Here is a 26,567-nt window from a genome sequence, read left to right on the forward strand (position 1 = left end):
GCAGTCGCATCGAAGCACCGCTTGCGCGGGACCCACCACACGGCCTCGGGACGCAAGGATCAACGGTGGAGATCCGCGGTGGACGTCAAATCAGAGGGCCGTGATGGTGGGCGGGGACGTACCGTAGGCCGCGCAACCAATCAGCCGTCGACAGCTTCCGGCTCGTTCGCTTCCCCAAAAATTTCATGTCCTTGCATCGCGTGGTACAAGGGACTAATCATTATTAATTAACAAGGATAAAGAAACACTTGGGGGGAATCCAGTGGGGAAGGGAGCCAGTGAGATCAGGTCACCCCTCATCCGCTGTCCTTTGCCCCGCCGCGGGTCAGGAGCATGCTGCCAGCCGACACGTGCGACGGGGGCATCAACGCATTATAGAAGAGAGAGAGAGAGAGAGAGAGAGAGAGAGAGAGAGAGAGAGAGGAGGGATTCCGTTCGGGTTAAGAAACCCTAGATAGAAAGATGGAGCGAGAGAGCGGCATGGGACGAGGGGAGGATGGGGCTTCTCTCAGCCTCTTCTGCTTCTATATAAGGAAGGTCGAGGGGGAGAGGAGGCAAAGCAAAAAAAAGATCAGATCTGAGCGGCTGACGAGCTGCTACTTTCACAGGCTCCAACCCCCTCCCCTTCCTTCCTTCCTCTCTCTCTCTCTCTCTCTCTCTCTCTCTCTCTCTCTCTCTCTCTCTCTCTTTCCAACCTGAGCCTTCTTTGACTGGTTTCTTGAAGCGGAAACCGTAAGATTTGGGTGCAGAAAGGAGGGGGATTGGGTCGGTGTCTATTTTCTCCTTTTCTCTCTCCAAAAGCGTGGCGGCGGTGGTGATGGTGGGTCGGGGGCTGACAGAAGAGAGTGAGCACACAGCGCGGCAATTGCATCGGGGAATGCCGTTCCCGTTGCGTGCTCACTTCTCTTTCTGTCAGCTTCTTTCTCTGTGGAACAGAACCGTTGCCTACTTACTCCACCGCCTTTAATTCTCTTGTTTTTATTTCTTTCCTCGGTGACTGGCTAAAAATAGAACGGGTGCATTAACATTCGATGGGAAAGGGGTTCGTATATGTGTGTGAAAGAAGGACACGCGTGCAGGCTTTCCTCCCTTCTCCCCTTCTCTCTCTCTAACGCATCTGATCTGATATTGTCGATGATGATAACGCCTAGCTTGCTGTCCCTCCTTCTCTCTCACGCTCTCCATCTGTCGCCTGGGCGACTCCGAGACGTCCTTCTCTGGCTCGCTTCTCTACGGAAGGCGGGACTTCCGGGAACCGGTGTATGCTGGTACTATCTGGTTTCTTTCTATCCAGTTGTATATTTTTCCCTTTTTAATTCGTCATGTAGTAATATTGACATGCCTAAGACGGAGGTTTTCTATTGCTTCCATGTAGATTGGGTTGGAAATTGGTGGAGGGAATGGATGAGAGGGGAATGGGATGAAGAATTAGGCGTGGAGTGGAAAAGCGTGACTTTTGAGATGTGGGCTGTTTGTTGGGAACCGGATCGGATTAGGACGAGCCCCCTCTGTCTGCGGCGCTGGCTTGACGGAAAGATCATTGTTTTGACCGGTCCTTCGTCTATCCTTTCTCCTCCGTTTTCACCGTCTTCCTTCTCTCCCTACTCTTTTCTCTCTCTTCTTTTACTATTTTTGGCAGGATTCGTGATCTTGGCCCCCAGAATCTAGAGACAGATCTCACCGCTGCTCGGCCGAAATCATCGTCGCCGGGTAAGAACTCAACATCTCATGCGCACTCTCTCCTCCTCCGCCTCCCTTCTCTTTCGTTTGTTTTGTTCTCTCTTTATTTGAAAGGAACAAAGCAGTAGGTCGAGATATCATGATCTTGATTCCATTTCCTTTCTCTTGTCTTCTGCTATGTTATGTTGGAGGTCGTACTGGGACTGGCACTTAAAGCAAAATAAGAAGAGGACATGATTGGCTCCCAGATCTGGGTTTCCATATATGGTAAGTTTACTTTCACTCCGACTTTCTAGTTTCAGTCAAACTGGAAGTTCCGTATTTCTGTTTCGGGACGCTGTAGTATGCGTCAATATGGGTAGGTCTCTTGCTCTTTCTATCTCTTCTCGTGTCTGCCTCCAGTTATACATTCAAATAGAGTATTAGAAAAAAAAAAGAGTCTTCTTACTGCAAGAGCCAAAGCCTTCAAAATTGTACGCAAAGAACTGCTGCTCCAGGTCTCTTGCAAGTCCGCCATCAGCTGAACTTGCTCTCTTCAGATCCATCCTACCATCTGATTCCGAGATTTCTTTCTCTTGTTGCAGCTTGGTGGATTATTTTAGGTTCCTGTAATATAAAGATTATACCAGGAAGACATACGATGATTCAGCCGCAGCTAACAACTGTCGAGGCTGCTTGTATGTGGGAGAGGTATGCCAGCTTGCTCTAATTAAGTTCTTATTCTACTACGGCTTAGTTCATTGCACTAAGCCATCATAATTTTATAACATCTCGCACTAGATTGATTAGTGGGTTGAGGTAGCACATGTGATGTGGGTAAAATCTATGATTCCTTTAGGAAGCAGCAAAAGATCTGGTTCCTTGGTTTGAGTCTTGGGTCTCTCTAGTTTTTTGAAAAAAAGGGAAAAATGGTCCTAGGTATCTCATTCAGAGAGTCGTGAAATTTTTCACACCCATCGGAACTGCTACTTTGCGTTTGAGCTGTAGCTTTGATGCGTTGTGGAGGGGTTTGAATTGATCTGTTTTTTTTTTTTTTTTGGATGATGAATTGATCTGAATATCTTTAAGGCGGATTCAGATTTAAACTTGCAGAAGAATTTGTCTGCAAATCAATGAAGATTACTAGTAGGGTCTAAGTTTAGTTAAAGAAAATAACATGAAATCTCAGTGGCGGGTCATTGCCAGGTTTGTTCTAAACTTTTACACTAGATGACTAAAGCTTGATGATTATGGATGGAGGAGTTCCAAAAGGCTTTCTACTTGGAATAAGCATTGTTGTCGAATAGTTAAAGGTTTTTTTGGAGTCCTCTAGGTTTTAGAAATACAAGTTTGGAGCTCGAGATCAAGCACATATTTCAAGAAATTAGTTACCGGTGCTTCCTAGAGACACAACTATCAGATTTTCTAATCTTCAGGTGGATGCTAGTGCCAATATTATTTTTAATATTACTTTACATAATGAGCAGCTCTAATGCATATGTGGGTGGTCCTCCTTTGGGTTCCTGAGACAAATGTTATAGTAGGCTGCACATTCTAGCATACAAGATCTGGACCTTTGTGCAGTTTGAAAGTCAAATATAAGGTGGTTGTTGCAAACAACGGACATTTGATTGGAAATGATTTATTATGTTGTGTTTGCTAGAGTTGGATTTTGTAGGAAAACATAGAAAGTTAGGGCATTCTACTTACTGTCTTCTTCCCACTTGATTAGATTAATGGAGAAACTGAAGACCATGATATAGGCATACTTTATGAACCACATCATTGTCTTGAGGGTTGCAAACCAGAAGCCAAATATTTGGCATAAAGGTGAAAGATAATTGAATAAAGGTGACATGGGTCCAGAATGACAGAAGATAAAGTGAAAATATAATGATCATGTTGTGGACTGCTGCAAGGAGATAGAGCCACTGAGGTGCCACATCATCTAGGCTTTTTCTTAAACATTAACAAGATGAGAAAGGAGCCATTCCTCGGGATTAAGTTAATATGTATTTGGTGGTTGTTAGGCTATATACACAAAAAGTTCGATTAATTCAAGAAAACAAGTGCATTGCATATTGATAATGAAGATATTCTGAAATTTCTTTTGATAATTTTGGCATTCTCATTTATCAATTCAAAGTAGGTAATAAATTTATTTTGATAAGAAGGGTGCAACTTTCTTTTTGTTTAAAGCTGATTGTTAACTAGTTGGTTGGATGTGGATGATCTCACATCTCAACCATGCCGCTGATGCCGTTTTAGCTCTTTTTATTGGTACTCTCGTCACAAGCCTACTGGCATTTTTATGCTGACAAGAACTATTATCACGTTGTCCTCCATAATATTATAGTTTCTGATTCTTTAGGCACATTCTCATCTTATATGAGGAGGCCTTAACACCATTATCCATCACATCATTCTCCTTAATCATTTTTTAATGAATTATTTGTTTTTTGCATTAACCTCAATCTTCTGCCATGATTAGTGCACCTTATCTTCTCCATAGATTAAACTGCTCTTAGATCCAAAAAATACCACACACTCAATGCTATGCTTTTAATCAAGAGATGCCTACAGGGCTAGGGTCAACTTCTCTTTCCCCTCTCCTTAGCAAATACTCATATCTCAATTTAACAACAAATTATCTGGCACTTTGACAATTTGTTACATTAGTATCAACATGCATATGAAGTTGGGGACTTTGATGGCATGGATTCTTATAGCATTTCTTAAACATTTTTTCTTTAAAATGTTCAAATGGGTTTGATGTTTGATATAGCCAAGAGTAGATGGATGTAAAGAATTACTTCTGGAGACAGAATGTTCAAGGGTCCATCCACTCTCAAAATAGATGCTACAAGCAGAAAAGGGCTTGACTGAATATGTTGAATTAGCAACTAAAAATAATGAATGGGATTAATAAGTAAAAAGGAAAGTGAATGAGAATAGACTACGGTGAATGCCATAGTGCATATATAGGAAAACAGATTGACCGAATATTAATTTCATATCATTCACACTCCTTTAGATGGGCCATAGACATGAGTCAAGTTTTGAAAAAAACTACTGGAATTCCCAACAGTGTTGCGATCATCACAATTTTACTTGCACTTGAGATTCTCTTTTCAGATAAAGTCCCCATTTAAGATGCGATTAGATAATTTGCATTTGACCAAGACTCAAACCTATTGACCGCAATTAGCTATATTTTATAACGATTGTAACATATTGGATTATAGTTTAGTTACTAAGGATCTGTTTAGATGCTCAAATTCATTGTTTTAGGATAGATTGAGGTAGATGAGAGAGTCATAATTAACAAAAAAAAGAAGGGAAAGAGTAGTGGAAGTGATGGGAGTGACCAGCAACCCTCTGATCCCGATTTTTGAGGATAACATAATCCATCTAAGAGATGATTTCTGATCCCAAGAAAATCAGAATTAGTTGACCAAAGACACGCCTGATCCTAAATTGTGGATAAAAATCAATCATTTATGATTTCTAACTTGTGCATTCCATCTCTCTAACGTCATTGAAATTTGGGAGACTTCAACCAAGAATGTTATAGGTTAGAACTAAGAGTATTAACTTTTCAAGGATCAATTTTCCTCCTTTGACAAATATTTGGACTACCTGTTTGGATGGTTCTTGGTCTATGTATTCCTTTTTTTTGTTGGGCCAAGCATTTGTTTCTTGCCAATGTGATTAGTTCTTCATTTGATACTAGTTGCATAAGAAACTATGAAGCTGATCTGATCCCATTCTAGTAAAAAAAACATTAGTAAATTCTGAGAAACTATCAAAAAAAGACAAATGATTATTTGAACCAATTTTCTCTTGTTAATCACGCTACTATAAATTGTCCAACACCTCTTTTAGGGTGTGAAATTTATGAAATTTTAATAAAATATTAATTTTTATATGTGAAATGATATGGTAAGATTTGTAGAATTAGAAAAGTTGTTTCTAACCTTTTGTGTGATTTTGGTGTGATCTAAGGAGTATTTATCATTCTTACAAGAATTCAGGATTTGGGATTTTAGTCTTTTTGGGGTGCAAGTTGATGAATCTATTTGGTTGTCAAATGTTTCATTTAGTAGAGCAATATCATACAAGGTGATATAGCGCTCTGAAAGTTGAGTTCTATGGGATTACGTGTCATGTTGATGAAGTAAGGGTTTTTGTCATACCATCACATCCAAACTCATTTGGGATCTTATCGTGACGTCAATTTTTAATGCCAAATTTGGGTGATATCTCTTAGAATGCAAAGTGGGATCCAATTGTTGCTCACTAGATTTCGACCTCATGTACATGTGATATTGTAATGCAATAGGTTAGATGTGTAAGCTACGGAAGTTAGACTGCTGTATATATATGTATTTGAGGATTCTCGGTTTTTTTAATTATACAGTAATTGGTGGAGGAATGATATGAGCTAGGGATTTATTTCTTCACATCATGGTTTTGCTCAAAGTGTACACTGTTCAATGTCTATAATAGCCTTTAGGTGAAATGCTATTTATGTTTTAGACGTTAATTAGGAGAAATGCTATTTGTCATAATAGCCTTTAGCTAGACTTTAATTTGATGAGGAACATATGCTTGCTTATTAAGGAATGGAATATTAGACTTGGGAAAATGATGGAGAAATCAATAACAATCGAATTTAGTTGACAAACTCCTTGAGACTCCAATCTAGGTTGGAGTTATTTTCAGATTTTGTTTCTTTTTTATTAGCTTTAAAGAAAAGATCTTGACAAACATAATCATGGGTTCATTGATTAAGTTTTGGTTAAGGCTTGATCTTAACAAATCAGAAGATGTGAAGCTTTTCCTATGGATGGTGCTTAATTAGCATCTTGAAGGTAATAAAATTTTGATTTGTAAAGCAATATATCATGAAGTGTTACGTTCAAATATGATAGATGTCGTGCTGCCTTCGCTCTTATGAACAATACTAAGTTGATGCCGATGACAGGGAATAGTAAGGTATATGTTTTCAAAAGGTAATCATCATGAATCAAGAGTAAATAGTTGAACATTGAAATATTTTGTTTAAACAAGATCTAGGTCAAATTTTCTTTATGTTCAATTATTGATGAATTTTCTTGATTGGGCTTGTCATGGGAAGGGGGGGAGAGGCGGGGGTGTAGGTGGACATTGCTAAGATGGGGTCGAGCTGATTTTGGCTCATTAGCTATAGTTATTATGCTTTCAAGTGGATCCAGTTTGGATGTGATCGGGGCCAATTCAAAGCTTGCTAGGAAACTTGAGATGTTGACAAATAGGTGAGTAAATTCCGTTATGGTAATTCTTGAGTTAATGATCCAAAACCCTGAATTGCTGGATTTTTTAGGTTTATTATCTGGGTGGATTGCGGAGGCAAAGAAGAATGAACGAATGGTAGGTGTTCATGTTAGACCTTAGCAAAATAAGCCTGGTCTAGTTGTCCTAACATAGGTCGCTCGATTTGGGATAGTTTTGGAGCAAATATTTCTTTCTTTTTCGGTCAAACCACATTTAGAAATTCAACTATATCTTTATTTGTTTCAGTTCTTCTAGAACAATCATAAACACTTTTTCTTTTACGTGCCAACCAAAAATTAGTGTTTAATGTCTACATACAATTTGTATTCTTGAATATTCTTATTTTTGTAATTATTCACCCATTTCATTTTAATTAGTTCAACAATAGCCAAATTAGTCAACATTTATATGTTTCAATGCAACAACAGCATGTTATTAGTAACAAATAGTTTCGTTGGTTGATTAATTTGTTAGAACATATTGATGAAATGGCTGTATTAGTATTATTTTGGAAAATTCTATGGCTCGAATATTTAATGTTCTCCTACTTATCTCCTACATTACTCTTTAGGCAAAATTATGTCACCTGTTTTCACTAAGGAAAAAAAAAGAAATCTCAAAAATGGGGAAAAACGGAAAGGCAGGAAGAATGAAATGAAACAATTTTCAAAACAAAGAAGAGTAAACTAGAATATCTTTGTTTCAAATAAAAGGAAAAATTCTGAAAAAAATAGAAGAAATGAAAGAGATCCAAGTGAATGGAAAGGAAAAAAAATGAGGAACTTCATTTTCACTTTAAAATTACATATTCTATGAGTACATAAGAAATGTATCGAATCAATTCTTTCTAATAAAAATATTTGAATGCAATTTCGAATATGAAATTCAAGAGGATTGAATAGGAAATGATAAGCTGAGTCATATAATTATAATGGAATATATGATCAACCAACATTTATCAAATTTTAAAAAAAGGGTTAGAAGAAATTGTCTCATAGTTTTATTTCTCAAATCAAGAGATCCATCAAGGGAAATGTGATGCATTTAGATATAAATATTCCAACCAGAGCAATAATTTCTAAGAATATTGGGTTTTTTCTTTTTTGAATATAATAACCATTTTCAAGTAGTATTTGATGGAATATGTATGAATCAGTATTCCATTGATTGCTCTTATGTACTCAAAAAATGACATTTGTCCAAGTTTATAAAAGCTATTCTTTTTTTCCTTCTATCTGTGAGTATAGGATTATCTCCTTTCATAGATTTGAGATTCACATCTATAAATTGAATAGCTCAAATGATCAACTTTAAAATTAGTTGTTAAAATCACTAGTACAAATTCTTCATTTGAGTAAATTGGAAACCTTTTTATTGGATGAACAATAAAGGGAAAGATTACTATTTTTATTCAAAAAGATAAGAAAGTGAATCATTGATTCATTTCATACTAGAAATAGTCATAGGAGAAATATATTTTTGTCATTAAGTATATTGACATATGTTTTTATAAATTGATATCTCAAAGTAAAGCCTTTCCTCTTTGCCACAATTTCATAGATGATAAAAGCCATTCTTCTTCTCAACCAAGCTCATTTTCATTGTTGACCTCTCTGACCTTCACTGCTACTTGGCAACTTTGTCCCTGCCTCTCTCTCTCTTTTGTGGAACCTAATCCTTGACAAAGCCATCATGTGGCTTTTTGCTTGTCCCTGCATTTCTAATCCATTTCCATCATCTTTCCCTCATCAAGCATATTCATGAATACAATCACGGTATCAAGTATGCCACCACCATTATTTCCTGTTTGCTCTTTCGCTCTCTTTGTTATTGTCGGTGTACATAAGAAGATCACCTAAGAATCAAATGTCACTACCATTTGTCCACACTTTAACTCTCTTTAGCCTAGTATTGTCGGCTTTGCATGCCTATACTCATCAATCGTCACCATTGGCATCACACCTCCTTTTCTTCACCACCCTTCTTTCCCACTCAAATTGCAATAATAGAAGGGATTTACCTATGTCCTAGCTAAGTTGACCGGTTCGAACTAAGCCAAATTTGGACCTAGAGTTTTCTATAGGGGTTGAGCTTAGGGTGCTAGATTCTAGGCCAATTTGGTCAATGCTTAGGTTTAATTAACACGAATGGAGTCTAGGCTGTGGGACATCCCATGTACATCCAAGTGAATAGGCCTGCAAGTGGTCCACATTAAGACTAATGCATGTATAAGTTGGATCTGACCCAATTTTCATTCAGGTGATGGTTGACCCATATCCAACACATTGACTAACTAGGATAGGTCTATGGAAAATTTTAAAACTGACTAGGTCATTAAGGTCGAGATGGATTGAATTAAGCATGACTCAGACCAAAGAAAATGAATTCATTTTCAAGGTAGGTTCGATCTAGGTTTAGGTTTAATGCATGATGAAAAAAATATACTATTCATTCTATGATTCAAAGAAAACAAGTAGTGACAATGATATCAAGTGGGAGACAAAAATTTTTGGTGCAAATTCCTTTATTGAGTCAAAAGTGCCAATGACTCAAATTAGGTATGCTATGTTGAGTTGATTCTTCGAATATCTGCATTCATAGGTCCAAGATTCAAATCTATGAATTCCAAGGTTCAAAAGCTCAACTCTTCAAGCAGTTGTCAGAATCAATAGTTGTTCAAATTGTTCATTTGAGTCAATTGAGAACCTTTTTGTTGGATGGTCAATAAAGGGGCAATTTACTATTTTTATTCAAAAAGATAACAAAGCGGACAATTGACACATTTGATACTAGACAATCATAGGAAATACTTTAATTACTATTTTTTAATTGCATACATTTGCTTCTAATGTATTTACAACATTAATTATACTGAAGAATACATTTTATATATTTATATCTGATAAGTAAAAACCATTCTTCTTCTCTAAAATATTAGATGATAAAAGCTATTCTTCTTCTCAACCAACCACATCTATGTTGTTGGCCTCTCTCACCTCCATAGCTACTTGCCAACTTTGTCCCAACCTCTTTCTTTTTGTGGTGCCAAATCCACGACGAAGCCACCTTGTGGCTCTTCGTTGGTCCATAAATTCTAATCCATTTCCCCCATGCATATTCATGAATACAACCATGGTATCTGGCATGGTAGTGCAGTTATTGCCAGTTTGCTATCTCTTCTATTGTTGTCATATATGAGAAGATCACCTAAGAATTAGTACTACAATCACTTGTCCTCACTTTAATTCTCTCCACCCTAGTATTATCGGCTCCACATGACCATCCTCATCTGCCGGTATCAAAACTCCTTTCCCTCTCTATCCTTTTTTTCCTCTCTAATTGCAATGATAGAACGGATTTACCATGTCCTATCTTGGTTGATCTATTCGGGTTATGTCAATTTAGGACCTAGAGTTTTGTAGATGCATTGTACTCTAGTTGAGGGTTCTAGACCAATTTGATTTGTGCTTAGTTTTAATTAAGATGGGTCGAGTCTAGGTTATGGGACATTCCACGTACATCTAGGTGAATAGGCCTGCATGTGCTCCAAATCTAGACCATGGCATGTATGACTAGTACTTGACCCAATTTTAATTCTAACTAATATATGTTGACCCATACCCGACCCATTGACTAACTAGCTTAGACTATAGAAATTTTCTTCAAACCATTATGTCGTTTAGGTTGAGATGAATTGGGTTAAGTATGACTTGGGCCCAAAGCAATGCATTCAAGTACAAGGTAGGTCAAATCTAGGTGTACTAGATATGGTGTTGAACTATGGTGTACTAGATATGAAAAAATGACGATTTTCCAAATGGAGTATTCAATCTTGAGGCAAGCATACCAATTGAATGTTCATGCTTATTTCATTTACTAGCTAACAACTTTACCAATGAATCGATCATTTTTTCTACTTATTCTTGTTAGCACAAAATGTTTGATGTTGGCTTGTTGTATGTCAAGTCTTGCAATGTGGTGACCTATAATCGATTACTACAGGTATAGATTGATTTCATAATAGTTAATTATGGTGCGATTGATTAGATACTTCAGCAAATACTCATCATCTTAAAAGATCATCATAAAGGTATGTGAACACAAAACAGAATATGATAAAAATCTTTTTAATAAGATCTAATCAATGAAATATAACTAGTACAGAAAACTAAAAATAACCACAATAAAACAAAAAAATAAATACTGGCAGTAATCTCGAATTTCAAGGATGTGATAGATGGCAATGATGGTAATCATGATGGGTGGAGATATTGATTGATGGTCGAAGAAATAAGAAATGGGCAAAAGATGGTGATAGAACTAGTCGGATAATTACCTTTGCGAGTTTAGTCTATCCAATCCAATGAGAATCTTCAGGCCGTGCTCCACCAAAGTATCGAAATGAAGGATGACAGAGTCAAGAAGGTGGCTCCAAAAAAAAAAAATAGGTCAAGAAGCAGAATAAAAATGGAAGGAAAAGGATCTCTCAGGACTTCGCCGATGGTGGCACTCACTTTTCTAGGGTTTCTTCTTCTTCCCTACCAAAAGCCCTACTAAGCTTGCACCGGCGCTTCCTTCCCTCCCTTCTTCCATGCATTCAACATGCACAATTTATTTTCAAGATTATCATCCATCCTCCTCCGTTCCTAGAGATGAGTAATGATCGTGGGTATTAAAGAAAGACTAAGGCTCAAGCAATTAAGTTTAGTAGTTTGGAGTTGGGTTAGGCTTCCTATCACACCTAGGTAAACCCTTTTTGCTTGGCAGTAGTAGTACATAAAAATTCAAGCCTAAACATGGCTTTGGATGGAAAACACAGAAACAACAAAAAATATAAACTATGTATAAGATGGAGTCATGAGGCTACATCAGAATGTGGCTCGAGCTTAAAACGAGGCATACATTACGAATTAATTATATATATAGACAAAATGAGTATCTATATATCCATTGGGAAGTAAACAAGAATAGTAGATTTATAATTAACAAAGCACTTATAATAATAGGTATCTTGACACTTTTGGCATGTTTGTTTTTGGATTGAATACCCTACCAAAAATGAAATATTCATTTAATGCTCTAGCAAAAATCTTAGGAATAATGACAATGTTTTCTCGGTCTTCAATTTTGGAGCATACCAAAGTTCATTATTGTTATGCTTTTACTTGGAAGATCCTCTTATCTTTGGCTCTATTTGATCATTAGCATAATTTACTCATCTTCCATTCAATTAGTCAACTACTAACACTATAGGAGAAGGGGTTAAAGGCAACATTTTTTAAATCATTTGCCAATGTGAATGTGCATTGCAAATTTTCACACCGATGCTTTCAAAAGTGTTGCATAGGCGTTGGCTATGCAAGCATGGAAAATAAAATTTTCAGCACATGCCTCAACTATGCAAGCATGGAAAATAAAATTTTCCATGCAAGGCCGTCGCGTCACCTTTTCTTGATTGATGTTTTTTAAAATCATTGCAATGCATCCACACTTTGTAAGCTGCCGCATGGCAAGAAGAATGATGCTTTTTTTGTGTCATGGGTCGGCGACGCTTTCTGCAAGCATCGAAAAAGTCTCCATATCATGGCAAAAATAACGACATGAGAAAACATCATAAGTTTGCCTAATTTGCAATGCTTCAAAGCGTCATCATGTTATATGTGTGTGTGTGTGTTTTAAAATTATAACAAAATCTGAACAAAACCTATATAACTAAACATTTATAACAAAATCAATATGACAAAACCTGTATCATATATCAAAATGGTCAATATGTACATAACATCAAACATAAATATCCAATGGAACTCCAAAAACTCTAAAAGCATAAATATATACATGATATCTAAAACTTCAAAAAATAGTCAAGCTTTGGGCCGTCAATGGTGGGTGGCAATCATCATAATCATCATCTATAGGACTACTGAAAGCATTGGGATCTATAATAAAAAGATAAAAAAAATATAGAAGTTGAGAATACCAAAATCATAACCTATGATAAATACTTAACCCCATACAAAAAAATACATAATAGTTATATAAAATATACATGATAAATAAAAAATACTATTTTTTAGTGCTTAGTTTTAGGTAAGATGGGTCAAGCCTAGGCTATGGGACATTTGACATACATCTAGGTGAATAGGACTGCAAGTGGTCTAAATCAAGATCATGGCATGCATGACTTGGACTTGACCCAATTTTCATTCTAACTAATATATTTTGACCCATACCCAACCCATAGACTAACTAGTCTAGGCCATAGAAATTTTCTTAAACCCATTGGATCGTGTAGGTCGAGATGAATTGGGTTAAGTATGACTTGGGCCCAAACCAATGCATTCATGTTGGAGGTAGGTCAAATCAAGGTTTAGATCTAATGCATGATGAGAAAACAAGCTATTCTTTCTATGATTAGAAGGAAGACTAATAATAACAATGGTTTGAAGTGGAGAGAGCGAGAGAGACAAAGTTTTAGTGCACGTTCATTTAGCCTTCATATACAAGTAAATAACTTTAATATTTAAAGTGTTAATGACTTGGATTAGGTTATGCTATGTTGGGTTGATTATTTCAAACTTTGATTTGTTTCAGAGGCAAATAGTGCTTAGTTCTGATTAAGTTTGGGTCATAAGAAAATATATGACTCGAATATCACATGTTTTTTTCAATAAACCACTTTTTGACCTTGAGCCTATTCATGAATAGAAAAATTGGGATCAACCACACTTAACTAGGTTATGTTACAACTTGAGTGAAGCAAAAATATAAGAACACTTTTACATCGTGTCACTAAAATTCAAGGAAGATAATGTGGGTTACTGGCTAGAATAGAAGAAGCATGAAATGGACTTAATATTTTGTAGACAAAGACCATGGCATGTTGGTCAAGATATACTTAGTTATATGGTGTTCAAGATGGCTTCCTATATGATCTACTGAAAGGAAAGGTGGATATATGGTATTGGCTTTATGGATTGAGAATGAACTATGGTATACTAGATATGAAAAAGTGACTTGATTTGCCAAATGGAGTATTCAATCTTGAGGCAAGCATGCTGACAGAATGTTCATGCTTGTTTCATCTATTAACCAACAACTTTACCAATGAATTGAGCATTATTTTCTACTTATTCTTGTGAGCATAAAACGTTTGGTCTTAGCTCGCTTTGTATCATCTTACAATATGGCTCGAGCTTAAAACGAGGCATACATTACGACTTAATTATATACATGGCCAAAATAAGTATTTATATATGCATTGGGAAGAAAACAAGAAAAGTAGATTTGTAATTAACAACAAATTAACAAAGCACATATGATAATAGGAATCTTGACACTTTTGGCATGTTCGTTTTTGGATTGAATATCCTACTTAAAATAAAATATTCATTGAATGCTCTAGCAAAAATCTTAGGAATAATGACAATGTTTTCTTAGTCTTCAATTTTGGAACATACAAAAGTTCATTGTTTTATGCTTTCACTTGGAAGATCCTCTAATCTTTGGCTCTATTTGATCATTGACATAATTTACTCTTCTTCCATTCAATTAGTCAACTGCTAACACTATAGGAAAAGGGGTCCAAGGAAGCATTTTTTAAATCATTTGCCCACTTGAATGTGTGTCACAAATTACCATGTCGATGCTTTCAAAAGCATCACACAAGTGTCTGCTATGCAAGCATGGACAATAAAATTTGCAATGCAATGTCGTTGCATTGCCTTTTTCTTGATTGATGTTGTTGAGTGTCGGGAGTTAATGATGCTTTTTAAGAACTCACAAGGCATCCATGCTTTGTAAGCTGCCACATGGCATAAAGAATGATGCTTCTTTTCATCATGGGCCAACATGCTTTCTAAAAGCATCAAAAAGTCTCCACGCCATGGCAAAAATGACAGACGGAAGAAAGTGTCATAGGTTTGCCTAATTTTGATGCTTTAAAGCATCACCATGTTATGTGTGCGTATGTGTGTTTTAAAATTATAACAAAATCTAAACGAAACCTATATAACTAAACATTTATAATAGAACCTGTATGACAACACCTGTATCTTGTATTAAAATGGTCAATATGTACATAATGTCAAACATAAATATCCTCTAGAACTCCAAAAACTCTAATAATATAAATATGTACATGATGTCTAAAACTTCAAAAAATTGTCAAGCTTTAGGCTGGCAATAGTTCGTGGCAATCATCATGATCATCATCTCTAGGGCTACTGAAAGTATTGGGAAGCTTTAATAAAAAGATAAACTTTAGAAGTTGAGAATACAAAAATCATAACCTATGATAAATCATTAACCCTATACAAAGATATACATGATAATTAAGTAAAATATACAATTAGAAATAGTTATTTACTTGTACACTAGCACTTGCTATGTCAGTGCAATGAGTAGTTAAAATCTCAAATGGCAGGGCAAACATCTGCAACATAGCTGTAACCTGGTCAAGTTAAGTCCCTATGGAAGCCATCTCCATTTGGTAGCTTTTTCTTATATTTTGTATCTCATATATCATGCCAACCAACTACATTTCATAGATCTCCCTCATGTTTTGCATCTCTCTCTCCTAGCTCTGCCTTATGTTTCAGCTCTGCCTCCAGCCTACAAACCTCTGCGGTAGTCCTATTCTATCCAAACAAACCCTTAATATTGATATTCACTATAGATAATTGAGTGGAGGTGACTCCCACCCTATAACCTCTCACTCGACCATAACATTCTAGTCCCATTAATTAGGTGAAGACTTGGGCTTCAACACGACTGATTTTTTGAGATGATGATGCCTTGCCGCTAACATGCTCAGTAATAAGAGATGTAGCCTTCAACTACATTTAGGTATAAAAGTCATACATTAATGATATAAAAAATAAACTACAAATAATTGCACAAATCCGTTCTCAATACATACCACAAAATCTTGAGATTCTTTTCGAACAAAATTGTCATCTCTATGTGTATGTGTGCAATCTTATAAAACTTAACTTCACTTGGCTTTCCTCTCATGTTCTTCCAACCACAAAAAATAGAAAATAGTACATGATATATGATACATGGTGCATGATATACGTAATATGGTGCATGATACCTATTATATGATACATGTTACATGGTGTATGATACACGTTACATGATACATGATATATGGTGCATGATACATGATACATGGTACATAGTTTTAATACAAAGATTAAATAATATGATACCTGCTATATGATACATGATACAAGATACATGATGGTTATTAGAAAAATAGCAATGAAGGCTTTGATACCAATGATGGGAAAAATAAAACTAGTGGCCCTAATTTGAGGAAGAAGTCATGGGATTGGTGGCTCTCGAGTTATTTTCAAGACGAAGGTTTTCTAGGTAAAGGATATTGTGTGCTTGTTAGATCTTAGGATTAATTAGATGCCAATTTGTAGATGTATTTCTTTAATGTCTAGATACCCCAACTTTCTAATTGCTCAACAAAATTGAACCTTATCAAATGACATAATGGAAAATATTCAATTATATATTATACCTTTCCTTATTTGTTGTTAGGATTAATTAGAGAATATAAATAGAACCTATTTGGTTCAGCAAGTTTTGGCTTCAATAAGAAGCCTATGAGTTTTTCAATAAAGCTTATAAGTTTTATACATGATACATAATACGTGATACATAGTTTTAATAAAAATTTAAGAGTTGCGATATGAAGCAAAAATGCCTAACAAAGAGTTTTAAAAAAGCCAAAAAGTATCAAAGAAACATACAAATTCGTTTCTATGTCTTGTGTAACTCTTGAAGTCTGAAGTATGTGGAACTAATTGAGATGTTCATGCAGATTTCCTAATTTTCGAGTATAATTGCCAAATAAAAGAAATAATGTTTAATCTATGTTATTAATGCATAAAATAGAAGCTATTGAGATATTATACATAACATGTCTTTCCTCAGAAAATTTATATTATACAAGTTTCCTCCATTGTTGAAGATATACATCTGATAGACAATTCCGTGAAACCTCCTTGTTATTTCCTCTTTCTTATAATCTCGCCTCAACTTGCCCTTGAATTCTTTCCATTCGTTTCAACTATTTTTTTCTATATTTCGTTTTGATCATATGCTTTATGTCTTTATAGATTTGCCTATTATTTTGTTTTAAGTATTAAGGAACTAAAAACAACATATGATAGAACGAATTGTAGTTAAAATGCATAGAATATTAATCTAATTTCCAAAGAACAGAAGACTTTGCTTATTGTTTCCATGCATGTAAGGCCCAAAAAATTCTTGATACTCTAATTAGGCCAAACTTTAAAATAGGAGGAAAATCATAAGAAAATCACAAATCAATTCCAAGAAAGAATAGAAAAGAAACAGATTGCGACAAGGATTGGTACCTCTCATAATAATCCACCTGGAGAAGATCAAGATATGTACCCCACTTGATTCCAATCACCTGATTAAAAACCTAGAATAGATTTATAAATAATATAGTTATAATTCAAAAATTAAAAAAAATAGCAAAACCCCGACACTTCTGAGAAAAAGGGATTGGAAAACCCTAGGGATACGTTAGCAAGGAGATTAAACTAGTGGGAATAGAAGAGAGAGAAAAATATCCTTTCCGCAGATGAAGCGCTGCATGGGATTCAATTCACAAAAACCTTAGATTTGATTCCTAAAGGAATGAAGATTCATTTGCTAGACCGAACCCTTAACCCTAAATGGATGGTGGAGGAGACAAAAGGAGCGGCACTTTGAGATTCCCTAACTGGGTCTCTGAGGAGATGATGCCACCACGCCTGGAACCTGCTGTCGCTGATGCGAGAGGAGCTTGTGCCGGCGGGGGTGCTGTGAGAGATAGGGGCTTGTGCCGGCAGGGGTGCTGGGAGAGAGAGGAGCTTGTTCCGGCGGGGGTGCTGTGAGAGAGGAGGAAAGGCTTGAGAATGGGGGGGTTGCGGGGGGGTTGGGGCTGGGGAGAGTCTGAGAAGGGCAAGAGCAGAGGTTGAGAGAAGGCACGAGATAGAAAAATGATTGCACACCAACATTTCTCCAAACGACGCTTAAAAACATTGTTTATCGAAAAAGTTCCTGATGCTTTTGAAAAAAATGTCAAAAGATTTCTCAATAGGCGACATAGAAATGCATCGCCAGTTAGATTTCTAGCTGTCTCCCGTACCAGGGTAATTTGCAGTTAACAACAATTAAAAGTATCGTTAATTTTCGACACTTTTAGCGAGCGTTGGGAAAGTTAAGACACATCAAAAAATTCCTGATGTTTTTAAAAGGCGTCAGCAAATTTAAGTCGCCATTGACCCCTTTTCCTGGAGTATAACAGCAAAACTCTTTTCTTTCTCTCTCCTAACTATCCTCCACATCGGCAATTTTGCACACACATTGTAGTGGAACTCAGGCTACCAGATCCATCCTGTGGGTGGTCTTACAAGCTGAATTTCACTCTCTATCACAAGCATAATGCATGCCCTTCTACTGCAAAAATCAACAAATCCAAAAAAAATTAACATATTTGGAACGTTTTCGCGTTATCTTTATGTCTGATGCATGCACTATGGCTCAGTGAGCGTCCTTCCTCACTAGTTATTCCTTTTGGGTGATTTTGATGGCAAGACACTTTTCCTACTGTGAACAAGTAGAGCTCTTGAAAAGATTGACAGTCCCTGCCGTTTTGTTTGTACTGCAAGGAAGAGTTTCCCTCCTTGTTTTCAGAAGTATTTCAAATTTGTTTTGCTGTTTTATAAAAAGAGAGATTTTTCCCAGAACTTGCATGCCATTGCTATCTAATATCTCCACCTTTATTTTTTTCCTTATGTCACTAATTGTTGTTTATCATTTAATCTTATTTTCAAATCCTTTTAGGTTTCTAAGAAAATATATGTTTTGTGGTGATAACTATTATTTGCATCAAAGATATTGTTTTAAGGCCTAGATAATAGCCAAAAAAGCTAGGTGAAATCGTAAATATGGAGATTTGTTTCTTTCCACACAATTCTATATTGAAATAGATTACCTCAATCTATTATGGTGATCCTTGAGCTGCTAATTTGTCCCTAGTGGTATTTTATATCAGTTCTCAGTTAGAACTAGCGGCATTGATAACGATCCACAGTTTAGAAAGTAGAACAGTTCTTTCCTTTCCACTTCTTTATTTTCTTGGTAGTCTATTATTCCTTATCCAAATTGCATCCTCATTTCTTTTTCTTTTTTTTTTTTTGAAGTAAAGGAGGAGAAGAGAACATAAAAAAAGCCTATTCTTTACTGCTCTTTATCTTAGGTGAGCTTATCGTTTTCTCCAATTTTTAACAATCTCTTGAAATTTTATGTCATCCTGTGTTAAACTTGGTTTGTAACATCAATTACAACATTAAGAAAAGATCTTCTGCCCCTCATTATAAGTTCATTGGGAAGGGAACCTTTTTTTTAATAAACAATGCTAAATGTAAGAAGATACCTATATATTCTTTGTATTGTTAATTGCACATTTTCATAAATTTCATTAATAATTGTTTTATAATTTGTTGTTCAGTATATTTAAAATATTGTGGTAAAAGCAGATTTGGCTTCCTTCTTTTTCTTGGAAAATTGGGTGTGTGTATGTATGTCTTGGAAAATTGTGTATAAGCTACTTTTCTAATCAATGACGTTGTCATTCAAAATTAGTTTTTTTTTTTTTTTGTGCATGTGATATTTGTTTACAAATTATAGCCACATTGTGTATCAAAAAGTTGAATTCATACGGCTTTTATCTCCTACTATGATTGCATTCTCATGCAACAGTTTTAATATCATATTGCAACCGAGTAGCATATCATTACTATATATGTATAGATGTCCTGCAGCAATAAATTGACAATTTTCTCGGAAATCAGCATTGTTATTTGCTTTAAAAAAAGGAACAGCACTGGTAAGGTTAGTGAGATATGGATAATAAAGCTTTTTGATTTTATTGAGATTATTTATAAGCGATTGGCTGTTTGGTATACCTACGAGTTTGCATGATGGTGAAGTTAATCATAAGACTAGGTTTGTGGATATGTCCCTATTGTCCAAGCAGATTCCCTTGCGACCATCTTGTAGTTGGACAACGGCTCATGCAACTTCAAACAATATATCAAATAAAAGAGTATCATGTAAAAGAACGTGGAGAAAAATATAATAAATATGAACTTCTCGTTGCTACAGCTGCTGCTTTTCTCTCTCTCTCTCTCTCTCACTAGGATAGCTGGAAACCTAGCTCGAGGACAGGATTGAAACTAGATCTTGTGTCTTTATCAACATGGGCCTCTTCACACCCTCCACTTAGGTAGCTTATTGTTTGTCCTGATACAATCAAAATTTGCAAATCAGTAAAGCAATGCAAGGGCCTTGAGAGATTCTTTCAAATATGTTGTTATATCAGCCTAAAGAAAGATGTGGTGTATTGTTGTCGATGATTCAGTAATTTGTATTCCATATTTTTTAGTTTATCTCACAATAGAAAATGCAATTTTCTCATATTTATTCAATTAGTCTCTATGTTTCTCTGCTTTTTTATATTAAAAAATGTTTGCGTATGTATTAAGGTTGAGTGCTAGACCGATTGTTAAAATTTGGATTACATAATTGGATTATCTCCATGAACATCATTTGTTGTTATGTGAATTTTATAAGATACATGATACATATTATAGAAAATAATTACAGATTGTTAAGAGGCATTTGTCTTGAAAAGAAAAGAACCATAAACTATGTTTTGAGTGAAACGAATCATCTTTTGCTGAATTTATCTTGTTGATGTTCAGCCATTTAGCCAAATTTGACATTAGGTCAAAAAGATGATATCGAATATATAAGTAGACATTTTCTCCACCGAAAACAAAAAAGAAGAAAGAGTGAACAGAGAAGCAGACCAAACCTGTAGTCTTTTCTCTTTGCTATACCTTGCAATAGTTAAGAGATATGAGTAAACTATTCAACTATCTATAAATCATTTTCCATCAAGCAAAGTGAATATGTTATTGAGAAAGCAATTACAAATATCTGAACATACTTTAGGAATGTTAATTGCATGAGTTACAACAATTTGTTCAGTGGTCAGTCCTTGGTTACTTCAGCAAGAGTTCACCCTCCTGAGCTGAAGTATACCATTTTATAACCCAGCAGGGGTTTTAGCTATCGTTAATCCTAATTCTGTCTGCCACAAGAATAATGGTAATTATGGTTCTTCTGAATATAGGTATGTGCATGGTTCACAGGTCTTATCTTGTTAACAGATTATTGTTAATTAAACACAGTTCATTTCTTTGCGCATCACATGCATGGTGATGCTGTTGGAACCAAATATTTCATACATCATGAAACCATATGGTGGTTATTCACAGAGACCACTGCCTTATTGCATAAGAGTTAAAGCTGAGCTTCGTTTCTTTTTCTGGCTTTTTCTGATCATTGCCTAATTTTATGGTAAGGGTGCCAACTGGTTGACTTGGTAAAGTCAATGGGTGGTGGATTCCAGTAACCTGGGCCTGATCGCACCCTCATCCTAATTTGGTTGTGTTCTCAAAAATTTGATATTGTGCTGCTTGGTTTGGATGCTTATTTGAGACTTCTTGGTCCACCACATTGTTTCATGTCTTCCTTCTTCTTTTAATGAATATATATACTTTATTTTTTGGTAAATATGGATACATACATTGTTGGTACTGGATGAATTTTATGCATATGGCTGAATTTTATGTTGTTCTTTTATTTAGACCTGCATGCTTTGTTTTACACATGGTTGGCTGAACTGTTTCAAATGTTAATTCAGAGGTATTCTATTTTTAAGTGGTAGTAATTTTGTTATATTTTAGGTGCATGATACTGTTGGATTCAAATGAAAGAGTATATTTATTTTATCACATGATTTTTGACAGAAGTGTAAGACACCCTACCTTTACTTTTTATCTTGGCTCGAGTCCTGGTTGGTGTTGATCGAGCAGAAACAATTATTGGAACAGCCATGCGCATGCATGACTACTGTTTCTGTTGATCATTCCTCCCATTTTCATGCAACAATGTAGGACCAGAATGCTTGCAATATGATATTGGTGTCATTCAGATGCATCAATATTGAATGTTTCATATTAAAAAGTGTTGGCAGAATTTCAGAACATGAATATATGCACATGGCTTCTTTTTGTTTCAGTTATATTACTAATCCATTTGTTTCAGTTATATTGCTAATCCATTTGATGCAGATTTTTTTGGGTACAATTTTTTTAACTTATCCTTTTTCAAAGTAAGGTATCACTACAGAGAGTGTTTCCTGAAACAGTGGATGCAACTACACTGGCTATGTATTGCCTGCCTCCAAGAGTGCAGCATCGCTTTGAGGAAGGGCAGGCCGCTCCATGGCACTAAACAAGGGTGCACCAAAAAGGGCAGTAAGCAGGTATTAGAATGCTAGGATGCCATCTTCAAATTCAATAGATAATTAAAGAATCCTAAGTACTAATAAAGATAGTCCCCATAAAAAAGTAGAAACGATAGTAGGCAACTTAATTCAGGCTAGGTTGTACTACCATGGTGGAGCATAATTAGCATTCCTTATCGACAGTTTCTTGGCAAAACTACAAGTCAACCAAATGCTCTAAAGCATAACGACTCATGCTTAAAGTGAGGCCATGCTCATAAGTCACTCTCAATTGTAATGCTATTAATTAGATTATGCTTTTCTAAAGTAAGCTACCAGGAGGGAACTAGATAAGTGCAAATATATTTGTAAAAGAGTCTAGCCAATCAACATTGTGTTAAAAATCAAACCATCTGGAAGGAACTCCAACCAAACATGAAAGCATACACCAGCTGTTTAGTCAAGATACAGGTACCACTTTGAAGGCAAATACAAATTTCAGATTTCATTGTAGAAGTTTATCTTTCTCTGTGAAACAGCAAGCAATGCTTGTAGATTAATGGGCAAATCGAAACTTTATCTTAAATAAGCACGTTATATATTTTTGATGAATACTTGCCCAAGATCTCTACGCTTCCCAAGTTATTTCCCGATTCATCTCCTTAATTTTCATTACCCTGAAAGCTCTTTGTGTTTTAAGTTCAGTCTTTCTATCCAAGTCATCAATTTGACAAAATCTTGTTCTCTCTTTCTCTGTTCTTTTTTCAGGAGAAAAATCATGGAACAGGCTCCAGAGACTGTTGAAGTTGGTCATGACTGCAGTGACGGATAAATGAGAGAAAACTGGGTAAGTACTAGTTGGCCACTTAGGGATAAATTCTTCAAATTTCACATTCTCCGACTCTTATTTTTTACAAAGACAGCTTTTTTTCAAAAATATGATTAATTTTTTTCATTTTATGATAATTTCTAAATGCGCTCCCATCTACTAGTCTACTAGACTACTACCAATATTTTGTATCCACTACTTGCTTTATAGTAAGTGAGAATTTTTTTTCTTCAAGCAAATTAGAGATGATTTTTTGCCTTTACAAACTCACATAAATTTGCCTGATAAATGCCTTAAAACTCGATAAAAAATGCTTTAAAGCTCTTGACAAGTTTCTGATTCAAGTAAGTTTGAATCATTTGCTGAGAAGACTATGATAAAGAGGCAGCAGCAGCTCAACCAGTTTAACCGTCACCATCCTTTTCTTCTTCTAGAGATACCATTGAGAAACACTTTCTAATCCATCCCTCATTTTTTTATAGAAATCAGAACTGCAGGCCTAAGTATCATTCTTTTGGTGGCAGGTTAATGATGGATATGTGCATGTAGAAGAAGAGCTGAAACGATCTCCCATTTGCTGATTAGGTGGCTATTTATCCGTAGTTTATAGACAACAATAAAAGTGCAGCAAAATCTAAGAGGATGGCCTACCAACAATAGTGATCTATGGAGCAAATGGAGAAACAGAAAATTCTAACAACTGATGAGAAGAGCTGCAGATCAATTGATTGCTACCATCTGCTGGAAAATATGGAGGGAGCAAAATGCTCAGATTTTTTTAAAGAAATTAAGTTCTATATCTTGTATTTTGCAAAAAAATTCTATCAATCTTCTTCAGCTAGAAATATCTCTCTTCAGTGAAGCTACTAGATCTTCATCTCAAACTTTGAAATAACCTTGCATTATTGGCACATGTTGGGAGACATTAATTTCTCTTATTTAGAAAAAGGCAGACTCACTTCAGGGTACAGAGCTTCCACAGTTGCACATTGAAGATACAGAGATCCTTCAAACCGCTTATCAGATTGTTTAGTTTGTTGTTGAATGGTTTAACGGATCTACTTGACCACTATTTTCTGTAAAAGACTATTATTTTTTTTATGTTTTTTTCTCTTGCAAATTCTTTGTAAATAGTTTCTATAAACTCTCTTGTTCTAATACCTCCCTCTTCATAAAAAAAAAAGTACCATTCTTTCATTCAATAGGAAACTTCATGGGTATTCCATCTTTTTAGCTCCTTTAGATACTAAATTAAGTTTCAGAAAAGCACCTTGAATGAATTTCAGAAAAGCTTTTCTAAGAGCTGTTCTTGATCTGAAAATTACTGATATGAGCAGAATATGTTCAGCATGATTAATATGTCTGCTTAACTTTCTAGCGCCCTTCTAGTTCGAAATAAGTGCAGAAAAAGATGCTTAATCATTTCTAAGATGATGGCAAAACTTGTATAACCATCCTCTCTTTCTTGATAATCGAATGATTTTAGATTTCCCTTACTTCACACGACGATAAAACTTGGTAGGCAGTATCTTTCAAATATATCTAGAACTAAATGACTCAAAGTAACTCAGATATTGGTATCCAAGATGACATCTTTTCTGAATCCACTGGGACTCTTTAGTGTTTATCTGTCATCCCTTTGGTTCTTTTTGCTGTCATTAGCAGTCTCAAGTATGTAAGTAGTGCACATTATCCCGTTGCAGATATGCATACTTTCACGTTGGCTTCCAATCATTCTTCTCTTCTAATGTCTGAAGTCCTACATCAGTTGACCGATTCCTTAAAACCTTAGTCCTCTATAAGAGATGCGCCATTGAGCTCCTTTAAAAATTAGGTCCACCAGGTGGTCCTTGCTCTTGGATGTACATCCAAAATATTCGTTAATCTAGTCTTTGTAAAAGGGGCCTGAAGTTTCCAAGTAGCCTCAACAAGGCGTTCTAGTTGAATGATCTATCCCTTTGAACTTATTATCATCAACCTGTTAGTTCTTGAAAACCAGCAAAGTTCTTGAACAGGTCATTATGTGATGAAGGATTGTTCAAGATCAAAATACAGAAGTGCCTATTTAAGAGGAAATGCCAACCTGGTAAAATATTTAACTTTTCAGTAGCTATTTGGAAGGAAAGCTCTTCTGGAAAGAGAGATGCAAGATTCTGTAATGTCTCTTCTCTTTTCAGTTTGTAAACTTGTGCACCTCCCTCTAATGAAACACTCTTGGCACGCATCCAGTTTAGACGGGACTTGGGACTAGGTATGAAGGATGCCTTGGCACCTCGTGTTACATTATGTTTTGGTGATGTTCTTGTAATTTTATCTCCTTCAAATGAATCTAGTTGTGCTTTTAGGGTTCACACAGTATAATTAAAGTTCTCAAGCATATGCAAGCATCTAATGGACAATCTAACAATTTGGTGGTGGTGAACTTCTCTGTGATGACTTCAGTGATCATGAATAACACACACACACACACAAAACTACTTTTTCTTTCTACCTCTGGGGAATAATAACATGACAAAATTTCACCTTGAAAGATTCTTTTAAAGATCTCTCCTTTTAAAGTTAAACATTATTTGCCCCAGGCACTAAGGTCTGACAGTGTGCTGAACATTCATCTGTAACTTGAATCCATTATTACAATTTTCATTTGTCTTTTATTGATGGGATTGCTACACTGGATTTTATCCAGCATTATGCTAGATTGCATCTACCAACAAGGATTCACAGTCGATAAACAAAGTTGCTCGGCAGATCTAGTTGGAACTGAATGTACGTTCCATCATTCTTCCTAGAGGACATTATGATTTCCTTTTTTTTAATTTATTCATCTTGAGTTATTATCTTGTTGCATGTCTGCAAACTTAGGGATAAATTAGCCTTTTATTCTTTTATTCAGTAGATCTATCTTTACTTGCACTGTCTTTTTTAACAGATTACAGGATTAAAGTTGTCACTAGGATGTTGGTTGGAACACCCAATCAAATTAATGTACCTGTGATGGTGGGAAAAATAAAACCCATTCAGCACCTACCTATTGTAGCTTCTTCAAATGCCCCCCTCCTCTACATTGAAGACTGAAAGACTTGTAGCTTAATGATCCACAAAACTAGTTATTTCTCATATTTAAGCCATTCAATCACAGATGTTCTCAGAAGACTCCAATTTTTTTGAACCATATTGCTATTGACTTAATGCATAACAAATCATATGCCATAATTATCAGCACCAAAACAAGATTGGGAACCAGAACATACCATTTTGACTCCTGGCCTCGTTTTTTGACACCTCCGAGAGCTCTCCAAGGCAATGCAGCTTGGTTGACATACTCTAAGTGGGATTTGAAGCCCAAGCCATTGTCGGTAGAGCTTCCTCCAA

General features: G+C 35.7%; 2 long non-coding RNA genes across 10 annotated transcripts; one reads left to right on the forward strand and one right to left on the reverse strand.

The window, feature by feature from the left end:
* The first annotated feature begins 437 nt into the window (after positions 1-437).
* On the forward strand, positions 438-24,397 carry LOC103714245. Of its 9 annotated transcripts, none has more exons than XR_005511881.1 (8): positions 438-1,268; positions 1,376-1,710; positions 1,872-1,947; positions 2,265-2,370; positions 19,212-19,267; positions 22,254-22,405; positions 23,135-23,213; positions 23,720-24,397. It is a non-coding gene; the product is annotated as an uncharacterized LOC103714245 (long non-coding RNA). The 9 variants fall into 9 exon arrangements; XR_005511884.1 differs by having other exon boundaries at positions 22,289-22,405; XR_005511882.1 differs by having other exon boundaries at positions 19,217-19,267.
* On the reverse strand, positions 19,648-26,567 carry LOC120110754. Its single transcript, XR_005511886.1, has 2 exons — positions 26,447-26,567; positions 19,648-20,313 (listed from the first exon to the last, which is right to left on the reverse strand). It is a non-coding gene; the product is annotated as an uncharacterized LOC120110754 (long non-coding RNA).

Source organism: Phoenix dactylifera, chromosome 1, assembly GCF_009389715.1.
Source record: "Phoenix dactylifera cultivar Barhee BC4 chromosome 1, palm_55x_up_171113_PBpolish2nd_filt_p, whole genome shotgun sequence".
In the NCBI taxonomy this organism is placed as follows: Eukaryota; Viridiplantae; Streptophyta; class Magnoliopsida; order Arecales; family Arecaceae; genus Phoenix; species Phoenix dactylifera.